The 14,405-nt window shown below is 41.2% G+C and overlaps 1 protein-coding gene across 8 annotated transcripts in view; it reads right to left on the bottom strand.

The window, feature by feature from the left end:
* Positions 1 to 14,175, bottom strand: part of PTPN13 (protein tyrosine phosphatase non-receptor type 13) — a 185,043-nt gene extending 170,868 nt beyond the window's left edge. For all 8 annotated transcript variants that reach the window (XM_054030081.1, XM_054030082.1, XM_054030085.1 and 5 more), the window contains exon 1: positions 13,800 to 14,175. The gene's annotated coding sequence lies outside the window, so the exon portion shown is untranslated. The remainder of the gene's footprint in view (positions 1 to 13,799) is intronic.
* Between the last annotated feature and the right edge of the window lie 230 nt (positions 14,176 to 14,405).

Raw genomic sequence — 14,405 nt, 5'->3', positions numbered from 1 at the left:
CTCATGTTCAGCTGATTATCTACCATGATCCCCAAGTCTTTTTCAAAGTCAGTCTTTCCCAGGATAGAGTCCCTCATCCTGTAAACATGTCCTACATTCTTCGTTTCAAGATGAATAACTTAACATCTAGCTGTATTAAAACACATGCTGTTTGTTTGCACCCTGCTTACCAAGTGACCTGTCCTCTTCATTATTTACCACTCCCCCAACTGTGTCAACTACAAAATGTATCAGTGACGACTTTATGTTTTCTTCCAGGTCATTGATAAAAATGTTAAATAGCACAGGGCCAAGAGCCTCTCCATGATGATTCCCCATTTACAGTTGCATTTGTAGATCGGTCAGTTAGCCAATTTTTAATCCATTTAATATCTGTCATGTTAATTTTGTTTCATTTTAGCTTTTTTAATCAAAATGAAGCAACAGACTCAATAACTCAGTATATGGCCCTTTCCACAACTAGGAAAAACCTTTAATACTTTTTTTTAATAACACACCATGTTTTAATAGGTTAAAATAGGTGTTTTAATACACCTCTACCCCGATATAACGTGACCCGATATAACACGAATTCTGATATAACGCGGTAAAGCAGTGCTCTGGGGGGGGTGGGGCTGTGCGCTCCGGCGGATCAAAGCAAGTTCGATATAACGTGGTTTTACCTATAACGCGGTAAGATTTTTTGGCTCCCGAGGACAGCGTTATATCAGGATAGAGGTGAAGTTCTTGTGTAAAGGGCAGTGACAGGTTTCATAGCTGGTGTAAAGAGGCTCATAGAGCCTCTCTCTCTGCTCCACACCCAGGCCTCCTCACTCATTTTTTTGCCTCTAAAGTTTGGATGCATGGGACATATAAATCTACTCTCACCATTGCTTACCTTTCCTGCATTTTCTCCTTCTTCTCAGGGTGGGGGAGAGAAGGGTGGTTGGAAGGAGTCCATGACAGGAAGGATGATAAAAGAACAAAAGAAATGCAGCCTGAAAGGGCAAATCCTGTCTACTTTAGTAGCTCAGTTGCATAGCTTCAGCTCTGCGGAAGTGTCTGTCATCTACAAAGATTATTCTGTGTCCCTCACTCCTCACGTACAACCACTGTGACTTGTCAGCGTCGTGGCAGCAATGAAGCAGAGCGCTGCCCCATCCTTTAATCAATCCCTGAGGAAATTGAATAAACCATGTTTTAAGTCAGCTCCTTAATATTTTATTGTAAATACCTTTGTTTTGGAACTGGAAGCTAACAAAAATGCTTTGAGGCTGTCCTAGTGGAGAGTGGATATGCTGTATTGTACAGACAGACACAAATTCAAAAGGCAAACTGTAAAACGTTTGTGCCACGGAGCAACTAGCCTTTCAAGGTGAATCTGAGCCTGGCTTGCCCCTGACACCCCTCTGATGACCAGCTGAGAGCAATTGAGTGCTCGAGGTGTCTGGTTAATAGCCAGTTAGCAAGGGAGCACCTTAGCCCTATAAGAAGGCTGCCTGAGCAGTCCAGAAGAAGAGGAATAAAATCCCTCTGAAGGGGAGAGACTTGTAACTGAAGGGTAACCCGGAGAGAGAAAGACAGTTTCCCAGGCCAGAAGGGGGAGAATAGTGTACCCAGAAGGCAAGGGGCTTGAAGTGGAGAAGAAGGGTTTGGAAAGAAGGCACCAGAGGCTTGTCCTAGGTGGAAGGAGTTCAGATGGAACTAGAGACTGTTTCTAAGGCTGGGTCTACACTACCCGCCTGAATCAGCGGGTAGAAATCGACCTCTCGGGGATCAATTTATTGAGTCCCGTCGGGATGCGACAATCGATCCCCGAATCGACGCTCTTACTCCACCAGTGGAGGTGGGAGTAAGCGCCGTCAACAGGAAGCCGCAGAGGTCAATTTTGCCGCCATTCCTACAGTGGGGTAAGTCAGCTGCGATACATCGAATTCAGCTACGCTATTCGCGTAGCTGAATTTGTGTATCTTAAATCGACCCCCCCCCCCCCCGTAGTGAAGATGTAGCCTAAGAGTAAGGTTTACTCATTTTATTTTCTGTCATCAATAAATGAGGCATTCCTTAAAAGGACAAAAGTCTGTTTTGGATTTGTTTATACCTGGCAGACAGAAAACAGAGGCCGGATCCACCTGTGGTTCCTTACTCATACCCTAGTGGGTAATAAGAATGTGGGGCTAGAGTATCCATTTGCTTTTAAAGCTGGGCCTTTTTGTTGTTGTTGTTGTTGATTCTTTGAAAGAGAAAATGTAAACAAAGATTTCTGCCTTTTTTCGTTTTAGAATTATCTCCTTGATTTTTTCCCCTGATTTTGGAACTTATAGACAATATATATTAGCTTCCACACCTTAAATGGAGGGGGTGAGGGTTCTGACTCTTAATAAAGACTTCTCTCCAAAACACTAGTTAGTCACTGAAATTAAACAAAAAAAAATGTAGACAGTGATTAACAACCTTCCTCTCTGTTGCTCAACTTCCACTCTTAATCCTTGTGATGTCATCATCTCTCTAGTTCTCTAGTCACCATAAAGTCCTCCAAGCTAGAAAGGACTTGCTATTCTAACGTTAAAAAACAAGCATCTTTTTATGCAGGCTTTTTTATGCATTATAAAGAAACAAAAAAGCACAAGCTCAACTTTTTTTCTTTGCAGTTCATCTTTAAGAGCCATAGTCTTAAAATCAGTAGAGCATGGCAGCTCTTTCAAATGATAGAAGATTGGTAATGCCAGAGACATAAGGAACAAGGGAAACTACAGGAAGAGAGGTAGAGTTATTTTTTTTTGCTAGAAGAATGCAAACGTTGTACAGATGAAATAATTCCCTCCCAAAAACACTTCGTCATACCAACGAGGAGACTGTAATGATGGCGTTCCTAAGGGAGATACTGCAACATGTTTCACATATCAGATACCTCTATACAATCAAAACTATTTTAATTAAATATAAGAGTGTTATGCACAACTATTTCACTAAACCCAAATGCTAAGCCTTACAGGCTGGTTTAACTGTTTTATACATGTGATAACTTAACTACAAAATTGCTCGCTAAATGATAATGAGTGTGGATAGCTGATTAAACAAACTTTTCAGTGCGCCCTACTACCAACTTTTTATAAGCAGACAATCTTTACATTCATTCTTAAAGTCAATCAAGGGATTTTAATGACTGAGCACACTAGGGCAAGAAATGTAGCATATAGTGGTACAAAATTTGAAAGTTTAAGGTATTAAGCTGTCTACTTCTTAAACATGTAGAGATGCAAGATAAATAGCACCAGAGCTCGTACATCAGAAGAAATCTGTTTAAGTAAGCTAATGGTTTCCAAACAATATATTAAAGTGTTAAGTTAATAATGTTTCCTCAATGGAAGTCACAGTACCTATGGTTTCTAACATCAGTTAGCAGGTGGATCATCATCATGGACTCCCTAACAGACTGTCTTAAATTTTGTGTGTTAAATAGTTCCCTATCTGAAAGGGAGAAAAACATTACACAGTCCTAAGAACATAAATACAACACAATTTCAGTATTGAAAATTTACTTGAAACATCAACATAACACAAAGAATACCAGAAAATCAAACCATTCCTCCAGATGGTGGTACGCTCAATAAATCATAGCCTGAGAAATCAAGCTTATTGTAGGCCTTGTCTAACCTAGGAAAAATTAATATCAGTAATTCAAAAATACCCAAGTTCCTGTCTACACGACAGCCTTAACCAACTGATTCTCATTGGATTTCAATAGATACTAGATCAGGCTCTAAAGGCAGCCCATCATACATGCCAACTCTGCCCATTTTTAAAATAGTATGTTAATAGTCCCCCTCCCTTCCTACAAAAGAAAACCCAGACAAAACAATTTCCAATGCATTTCAGTGGAGTTCTAGTAGATGTGTCCTTATTTTAAACCCCAACTACATTTATAGATTTCCAGTAGAAGCCAGTACACAGACATTTTTTTCTTATTTAAATAAGTATTTTTGACTGTAGTTTCAGGCTAAAATACTACCTCAGTATGTATATTCCTTCATTTCTCGGTAGTTAAGTTAATAAAAATAATTCAAACCACTATTTTGAAAATAAAGATGCAAGCAACATAATTTCAAAATGACAACAAAAAGTATTAAAAATCAGTTATATCTGAACTATTCAAGAGGTTTGAAAGAAAACTGATAACCAAAGACAATGTCAAAAACTGAGTGGAAAAGGAGAATTTATCTTATGCAGTTTGTTGTTTTTGGAACCTCACACATACTCTGTAATTAAGCTACTTTATACTTCCCCTCCATACACATATAACTGCACAACTCCTGAGCCAGCAGTAACATGTGGCAAATTCTACTGAGACTCTCTCTCAAAACAAAATATTTCCAACTAGTCTTTGACATTAACACTTCAGCAATGTGAAGGAGGAAGGGAAGAAGAGGAGAATTCATATAAAACTGTATTTACTGTTATTCAGTTGGAGAAGCTTTTCTGCCATGGTGGATTAAACACGTCATCTGCACAGCCTTAACATAACATCACAGTCAGACTATTTTACAATCTGAAGAGTTCCTAGTCTGAGAGTTGTAGCCAGGACTGACTCTGGGATGTGGGGTAACTGTGCTTGACCCAACTAATTTAATTCTAATGATATACAAAACTTCCTCCCATATACAACACTGTCTCCAAGGGTACAGTGGAATGCTCCCTCCAGTGTCATTTTGGGTCTGCTCCTGTTCCCATACAATTCTATGGTGCAGGATCGAGCCCTTTGCTAAGATGTTAAAAAGCGAACCATTATTTTATGCATAACAATAGATAATCAAGCATAAAGAAGGATTATCAATTTATTAGTAATACAGCAAATATGCTAAGACACAAACTGTCCATTTCCCCCATTAGAAAGCTAAATAACATGATGAGAAAAGAGACTCTCAAGTGTAAAATACTGGTTATAAACACTGTTTACTGAACGTTGGGTTGCAATTAGGTGAATAAGTTTTATTAAATTGATGGATGGATTATTAAACTGTTCTAAACAATCCACGCTAAAAATAATAATCCAGACTACAATTCAAGCAACAGTACTGCATGTTATGGCTTTGAAAGAACCAAAAGTGCTACTGACAAAATGTCACACAAATCATAAAAGTTTCATTTTGAAAGAACCAAAAGTGCTACTGACAAAATGTTACACAAATCATAAAAGTTTCAATTTCTACTACTGTGATCTCTGAAATTCTTAGATTTATATCCCAATCTCCTTTATGGTAAAGTCATAATAAATGGTTGAGATTGACAGATGGTGAGAACAAGTAACAGATGTCCATCATTAATGTACAATGCATATCCAGTTTAAATTTTGATGAATATTTCTCCTTAGAAATAAAATACTAATTTTGTTTCACTTTAGAGCTGTCGAATACATAAAATTATATCAAAATCTAAATTTTTCCATGAAGCCCTTCTGTAACACATATAACCATGAAGCTTACATCATAGAATAATTAAAATAGTTCATCACCTTGCCATTAGGAATAGAAGCTCCAACTGAAATAAAAATGCAATGTCAACTATTTAATTCTATCAGGGCTAAAAGCAAAGCTTTACATTCATTTTCACTTATATTTGAGGGAAAAATTATGTAAAATATATAAATAAATTTAACAAAGCAATAAACCAGCTCTATGTTACAATAAAATTAACACTGAACAAAAAGAGTTTAGTTATTATGAATGTTGTAGTTTACCACATTTCAGCAATAAATTGAAGCACAGTTTCTGACTAATCTGGTTTTTGGTAAATGTCTATCTTAATTACTCATCTACATTCATTCTCCTCTCTGGCCTCATTAAAGTGTTAGTACAGGGATCACTGCAGGTTTATTCATTTGTATACTCTCTACATAAATCAGTCACTCATATTTATATGAAAAATAGTAGATACCGAACCTGACCAGCATAAAAATCCAGTTCAGAGAAGAGATTAATATTACAGGGGAAAAACCCTCAGCTGGATTGAGTATAAAGTTAATCATTGGGAACCACTTCCATTGCGCAAACAAAGAGTTGCAAATTAGAGTATCTATAATCTTCGTGATAATGAGATAAGCCATGTTCTGTCCGCACACAGTAATAACTTAGAAAGCCTTATACTCAACTGCTAGTTCTTTTCTAAGCAGGATTTGATGGACTCTCCAATCCAAGAGCATAATTCAGATAAGGAACAGAAGGAAGAGTGTAGAACGGGCATGAAACTTTTAACGTATTGTATCTCATGCCTTTTAACAAGGGGGTAATATTAATTTTCATTCTACCATTGACCACTTTGTGTACACCTTGGGTTTCAACATTGAAGCTGAGAAGAATATACTAATGCCAAAGGGTCAACAAAGGCGAGCTTAATTAAAACAAAAGTTGTGTTACTGTTAAGATTCTAACTTTTTAAAAGGACATTTAAAATTCTAACATTTTAAAAGGACCTGATTTTCAGAATCCATAGTTTTAGTCCAGGATTTCTCAAACTGGGGGTTGGGACCCCACAGGGTTATTAAATGGGGGAGCGTGAGCTGTCACCCTCCACCTCCAAGCCCTGCTTCACCTCCAGCATTTATAATAGTGTTAAATATAAAAAAATGTTTTTAATTTATAAGGGGAGGGGGTCACACTCAGAGGCTTGCTGTGTGAAAGAGGTCACCAATACAAAAGTTTGAGAACCACTGTTTTAGACAGACTCCTAGTACTTAATGTGTTGGTGCAATCTGTCTGTTCCACATCTAGAGGACATCAACTGTACCTGCAAAACTGCTTGTGAAAAACAGGAGGCAGAGTTAAGGTCTCAGTCAAATATCAGACTCTTAAAAACTTAGGGCTGCTTTTAGAGTTACCCTTCCATTATATGGGGGGAGGGGGAAAATACATGAATATGATGTTTCTACTAGGTTATCCAATGTGAAGTTTTGCCTCTGAATTGGCAGTTGCTTGGAAACCCTAGTTCCTCACACTTGTATAGGTCTGAAGATCTCTTTCTTCCTTGAACATGCAGAGAATTTACAGTATGACCTCCCATTAGCTTTAACGAGATGCAATGAAAGATTCCTTGAGTGTTGTAAGGGCATGAGACAATAGTTGTGCTTCTCTGGGATATATTTAAAGTTCTGAGTTGCAGAACTAAGGATTATGTATAGCTCGACTTATATTTGGGAGATGATTTACACCAAGTGAGTGGAGGGGTGTTCTCCACTTAAAAAAAAAAAAAAAGGTGCCAGATCTTCATTGTTGGATTGAAAATGAGCCCACATATGCCCTACCCATACTTTCACGGCGCTGGGAAAGAAAGGAGAGAAAACAGGTGTGTTTCCTATAAAGTTGTAGCATCAATTTCAAGTTTACAGCATGTCTACAAATCATCTAATTGTGCACAGGCAGAGTAGCTGCCCAGACAGTCTTTCAGTGCAAGACATTTTTTAGACAATACCGGACAAGTTTAGATATGCCACTTCTGAGCTGCCTCTCCACAGGTATTCCCGGAAACAGGTATCAACATTAAATACAATAATCCAGTTTTAGAAAATAACGTCAGCAGTCCATCTAAAGCTATTTCAAATTATTTCTTTAAAAAAAAATCCAGTTCAGTAGGAAGTTTCCCTCTACTTGCCCTAAGGCAAGAGAGTAATATTCTTTCCTAGACTCATGTCCCTAATCTGGAAAGCCACTGATTCAGAGTTCTGAAAATTCCTGCTCAATTCAAAATTGTAATGCGCTCTTCTTCCTATGAAGGCATCAGTACATAGAACTCGAGAGAGAGATTATTCTGAGTTTTTGCAAGAAAAATAATAGTTTTATCAGTAGTATGGTCTTGCGATTAACAGACTGGGACTGGAACTCTGAACATTGAATGTGGCCTTGAGAAAGTCTCTTTGTATCTGTGCATCACTTTCTCCATACATGAAATGGAGATATTACTCCTTCCTTTCTTCTATCCATTATCTGAGTTGTCTACTTAGATCGTAAGCTCTTTGGGACAGGCAACTTCTTTTGATATATGCTTGTTCAATACCTAGTCCAACAATGCCTGGATCAGTTGGGCCCTCTAGAAAGTACAGTACTGTAATACAAATAAATAACATTCATCCAGAGAATTATAGTGCATATTATTTAAATATAGAGTGTCCTCACTAGCTTTTCCCTTTAAAAAGTCACCAAGTACAGTTCTATTTTCATATCTTGTCCTCTAATAAGTACAGAGACAAGTTAATATCTTTTATTGGACCAAAATCTGTTGGTGAAAGAGACAAGTTTTCACCCACCTTGTCTCTCTAATATCCTGGGACCAACATGGCTACAACACCGCCACAAACAACTTTACTAAGTATGTCGAGTCATTCAAAACACACATTTCTATGTCATGTTGGACTGATACATTACTTTTACTGAAATACACATATGGAGAAGCAAACAAAAGTTTGAGAACCAAAACCTTCTCACCTTTGAGATATTAGGTGTGCAGTTTTTTAGGCTAACAAGGACCGAGCTCTATCATGAAAGTGCCTTACAAATTTACAAAACATATCACTGCCCTTGAGCAGAAACCCACTCATTTGCCAAATCTGAAAGCATTTTAAGAGACACTGATGCACCAAGACTATACCTACATCCTCACCATCTATATAACTGGGGCAGGTTAGGCAGATTAGACAACATAAATACAGCCATACTGATTCTTTTTCTGCCTCCCCATCTGTAAGTGCTAGCTTCTCTCTATTTACTTTAGGAGGAAGTGAAGGTGAGACACTCTTCTGTAAGAAATTCCACTCTTCCCTACAAATGTGCAATGTTAATTACTGGCTATCAGTGGTTAACACATTAACTTATTATGACATACATAGTTAGTTTTCCAACTTCACTTGTCCCAGGGAAAGTGAAAACCTAGAGTAATTGTTTACTGATACTTTCTCCATTGTTGTACAATAATTGAGACTTTCCTTGTTTCATTGACTGATTGTCACCTCTCCTTTTGAGACAGTAAAATTCAAATAGCCAGTTTTCAATAAACTAAAAGATAGGGAGAGCTGTGTATAGAAGAGAGAGGGTTGTGCATTCAAAATGGCCTATGGAATATGCTGACAAAACCCTTCTGTCAGATCCACACCTGAAATAGCACTTTCCCTTCAGTTCCAAGCAGAATATCTAAGACCTGGCAGTCAGGCCAAAACTTAGCTTTTCTTCAGTTTGATCCAGTTCACAGTGAAATCAATGGGAGATGTGCCACTGGTATCAGGATTGGATTTGTGAGATGGATATGTTAAAATCTACTCAAAAGCAAATCTTGCTTTCTAAGGGCCTGATCTGAATTTCATTTAAGTCAATGAAGGTCTTCTGATTAACTTCAGAAGGCTTTTGATAGGGTTACCATATTTAACAAATTAAAAAAGAGGACCCTCCACGGGGCCCTGGCCCCGCCCATTTCCCACCCCCAGCCCCACCCCAACTCCGCCCCCTCCTCCCTCCCAGCCACGCGAAAAGGGCTGCCCGAGCGCTACCGGCTTCACGGTTTGCCGGGCAGCCTCCAGACCCTGCGCCCCCGGCCGGCGCTTCCCCAGCGCAGCCCGGGAGGGGAAGTGCCCAGCCGGGGGCGCAGGGTCTGGAGGCTGCCCGGCAAACTGTGAAGCCAGTAGCGCTTGGGCTTCGGGCAGCCCCTATGCCTCCGGACCCTGCGCCCGCGGCCGGGCACTTCCCCTCCCGGGCTCCGGCGGCGCAGGGTCCGGAGGCATGGGGGCTGCCCAAAGCCCGTAGCGCTCAGCTCTTAAACAGAGCCGAAGAGTCAGGGGAGGAGCAGAGCCGCCACGGGAGGGGAAGTGCCCGGCCGGCATTTTCCCGGACATGTTCGACTTTTTGGCAATTCCCCCCGGACGGGGGTTTGATTGCCGAAAAGCCGGACATGTCCGGGAAAAACCGGACATACGGTAACCCTACTTTTGATCAAGCTCAAAGGTCTGTTCCTGCAGTTGGAACCTCTGAGGGCAGAGCCCTGCACAATTATGGAGCCCAAATGAAGTTGGAAAGGAGATAGTTGCATACTTGGCTATTATGCATGCTCACAAGAATGGAAAAGAGACAGCCATATTGTAAACTCTTCAGCACAGGGCCTTTAAGATTGTAGAGTTCCTAGCAAAAGAGGACTCCAATCCTGACTAGAGCCTCGGGGCACTACTATAATAAACATATCTCAAAACTCTTTAACTTACTGTGTTGCCCAGAAGCCCCAGCAATTAAAAAAAGCCTTAAATGTCTCTTCGCCCAAGTTACTTATGCTATGAAAATGGGTTCCATATAAGATCCTGCACAGATAGATAAAAATGGGACTAATTACTTACCTCCCTCACAGGAGTGGTGTGAGGTTAGGGCTTGCTAGCCAAGATTTGGAAGGCACTTTAAAGATATATAGTACTGTATAAGTCCTAATTATTATTATTACTCATCCATGTACTCAGTTGTGGAGGAAAAAAAACCTGTGCTGATTTGTTACCTCAGAACTGCAACCAGTTTCAGATCTGCTTTGTAGTGCTCTTTAAAATAGACTCTTATCAGCAAGGCACTTGGAACCATTCACTGGTTATCTTTACCCCAACTTCAGGTGGCTGCTAAGTCCTTTGTGAAGCAAAAAGCAACACCTTCAAAATCTCTCTCTTCCTTTCCATCAGGACTGCCAAAATCATGTCTTCATAACCCCTCACCTTGTCTGTGTGACCCTCCTCCTTTCCCTGGCTTTCCTGTCACCTACCTCACTATCTCTTCCAGAGCATGGAAATTCAACAATGCTAAATTAATGCTGCCCTCAAATTCTGACCATTCCACACTCTCTTTTTATAAGCCCACTTCGCTGGTTCCACTTCACTGTTTAAGTCTTTGTCCCCACTTTCAAGGCTCCCCTCAGTTTTCTCCTCCCTTCCGCCCCGATATTAGTGGTCTCCCCTGTTTAAAATCTGTGCTCTGCACCACTTTCACCTACTTAATACACACTGCTCCCTTCTTCCACAAGTACCACTGTTCTTCTTCCATGTTGTTCCAGACACCTGGAATGTCTTTCTTGATCCTGTATTCCTCACAATCTCCTACACCCTTTACATGTCTCCTCAAAACTTAGAATTTTTCTGTAACTCTTTAAATAACATCACCCTATTTCCCTATGAGGATGTGTCACACAAAGTTTTCTCCCATTCATTTTTCTGTATTCTGGTCTTTTTAGGCCTCGATCCTGCAAGCTGAGTTGTCCAATCATATAGAGCCCCTCTAAAGTCAATGGAGCTGCTTGTAGGATCAGAGACTTAGGCATGTACACATGCTTCAGTTTATACATTGAGAATAATCTTGCTGAAGTCAATGGAGTACTTTCAAGTATGTAAAGGTAAGCACATGCTTAAACCTTTGCAGCATCTGGGCCTTAGACTGCAAACTAGCTGGGGAAAGTACCAGTCTTGTTTATGTTTACAATGTATTTAGCATCCATTTGGGCATTATTACAAAAACCAAACATGAATACACTCATTTGTACCAGGAATGCTTGTTTATCACATAACCAAAAACACGAGACAGCACTGTTTGAAAAATGTTTATTATACTTTTTTCCACCAGTGTAAACAGAATTGTGCATCTTCAAAACAGCAAAACCAAAACCCCAAACCCTACTTTTAAGATCATTTCTCTCTTACTGTCACTCTTGTCTTATTTTAAGACACTCTTATTTGTAAACAGCATTTTCAGAAAAACTGCACATGTGGCAGAGAAAAGAAGCAGGCAGGATAAAATACAAAAGCCTTACATGAAAGATAAACAGATGGGTAGACTTGCTAGCCATGAAGTGACAACACACTGTGTTGCAACTGAACTACCAAACAAATCACTGCAAAAGCAGCACTAGGGTTTGTCTCCCATCAGTTATTCTTACATAACAGTGGTTTTCAATCTGGGGTCTGCTGACTATGTCTAAGATTTCCAAAGGGGTCCACACCTCCATTTCAAATTTTTTAGGGGTCTGCAAATGAAAAAAAGGTCAAACCACTGTTATATAAGAATATTACTGTTTAAACTGCTCTCCTATCTAAGATTTGGTGTTTATTTCTAGCCTGCTTATTTCTCAATTCCAGCTCCAGCTTCTTACAGAAGCTTCTTTACACATATCCATTGTTTTCCAACCCAAAGGAAAGGGAATAAAATGACAGGCCCGATCCTGATGTGGTGCTGAGCAAGAAATTGGGGGCACTTAGCCCCACCTTGTAGGATCAGATCTTATGATATTAACTGAAATCTTTAAATTTCAAGTACTCGTATTCAATGACAGCTTTTCCTCATAACGTTCCAACACCAGCAGAAAGTTTGGCATACTTGTATGGCACTGACCCAGTTATACTGTACAATCACAATACATGCCATTTCAGGGATCTCACTGTTACCATCCTGGCTAGTTCTATAATGAAGGGCTTTTATATTTACTTTTCAGAATGTACACCCTAAGAAGGTGCCTAGACATAGATAATCTGCAGTCAGCTTTATATCCCCAGTCTTTGTGCTCTACATTTAATTTAGAGCCTGCCTACCAAAAACCGGTTCCCCAATACACAGGAGGGGTACAGAGAAGCGCCTGACGGCTCCCTATGAAGTCATTGCCTTTGTTGTTTGAGAATGACACAGTCTACAATATGAGAGAGATTATCCTGTGGTTTGCTGAGGTGTTGATCATACAGAGATAAAAAGCCAATGAAACGTACACTATTTCTCATCACAGGCATTAGATTTACTCTTGATTTCTATCCCTCACCCCTCAAAAATGTAGATAGAGTTTAAGCAAGAATCTTCTCTTAAATAAGATGTTTTTGACGTTTGGTGCCTTAAAATAAACTCTTAAGTTGTTTAGCTCTTATTGCAAATACAGCAATTCCTCTTCTCCAGCTATGTACATTTACTGTTTTGAGAACCCTGAAGTCTAGTTTAACCCAGAGGTCTTTGGACAGGAAGTAATGGAAAAACAGCAATAATAAGAAAACCACTTGCCTCATGTGGTGTTAGGCTCCCAGCATTCTTCTCATGCGACATAGAATTTCCACAATCATTTAAGAAATTAGAAACAGACAGGAGCCTGCTATGTAGTCTTGTACACAGACAACTGGAGTGACTAATATTCACTCAGTTTTCCTATCCACAATAAGTTCTTTCTTTGCTGGAGTTTTCACTCACAAACTTAAGAATGTGCAGCCAAATGGACTAACACCAAAAAGGAGCCTCATGCAAAACAAACAGACTCACACACCCTGAAAATCCTGGTGAAACTCAAGAAAAATGTATAAAGTTCCTTACAGCAGAATAGCCTATAAATATTCTCTATCACCCTCCCATATAGCCAAACCCTGGATCTTCCTCAGAAGGCAACCTTGGAAGTCTCACTACTCCACAAACCACCCACTTGCACCCCGCCAGTTTGCTAGGTTTCTCCAGGGGGCTGACTGCCAATTAGTCTGTTTCCCCCCAACCCAAGAGCAGCAAGCCTATCCATCTAGCCCGTCACTTCCCCCTAAAACCAGAACTGAAGACAAAGTAAAGTCCTGCTACAGAGCACTGGTCTACACATCTTCAAGGCACCATGCATCAATAATTAAGAGTCATTATAATAATTGGAGAGGGAGCCCAGAGGAAAACCCCATGAGCAAACACCCTCCCAAAGTCCGGGAAAGTTCAAGATCCAGATGAAACTTCGCAGCTGGGGTTCCTCTCTAATAACAACGATTGGATACAGGAGGGGACAAACCCCAAACACACCCCAAGCCCACGCAGACTTACCAGCCGGTCTAGAGACCCAATCCCAACATACAGGGGGGTGATGGAGATGAGGAGTCTGAGCCTTCACCCTCCCCGCGCAGTGGTGCTGGCTGTGGCTGGAGTCTGCAGAAGAGCCCGGGGAGGGAGGCAAAGGGGAGCAGCAGCATCTCCTCCAGCCCAGGCACCGCCGCTCCTGCCCTGCACGGAGACGGCAGAGAACGCCACACGCTCGCCTCCCTGCAGCCCCCCGGCTCTGTCCTGTGCCAGCAGCAGAGACCCTGCGGCCAAGCCCCGCAGCGGCGGGACACCCCGCTCCGCGCACCGCCCGGGCTGGTGCTTCTGCGAGGTGAGCCTAGCGGGGCTCCGGCGCTGCAACCATTGTAACGAGCGGCGGCCTCCCCAGCCGGCCTCTCGATCCCTCCCTCCTGCCTCCGCACACGCCCCGCTCGCTGCGGAGCCGCCGCTGAGACAGGCGGGCTGGGCTCGACTCCCGCCCTCCTCCCTCTCCCAGCCCGCCCCGTGCTGGGGCCCTGGCAGGTCTCGGCTGTCTGGTTACTAAGCCAACCTCCAGGCCTGGCTGCCGCTGCTGAGGAAGCTGCACTGCCTGCCCCACAGGCAGGGAGGGAA

This window comes from Malaclemys terrapin, chromosome 5, assembly GCF_027887155.1.
Source record: "Malaclemys terrapin pileata isolate rMalTer1 chromosome 5, rMalTer1.hap1, whole genome shotgun sequence".
NCBI classification, from domain to species: domain Eukaryota; kingdom Metazoa; phylum Chordata; order Testudines; family Emydidae; genus Malaclemys; species Malaclemys terrapin.
The sequence above is the reverse complement of the archived record's forward strand: the minus strand, read 5'-3'. Positions and strand labels throughout refer to the sequence as shown.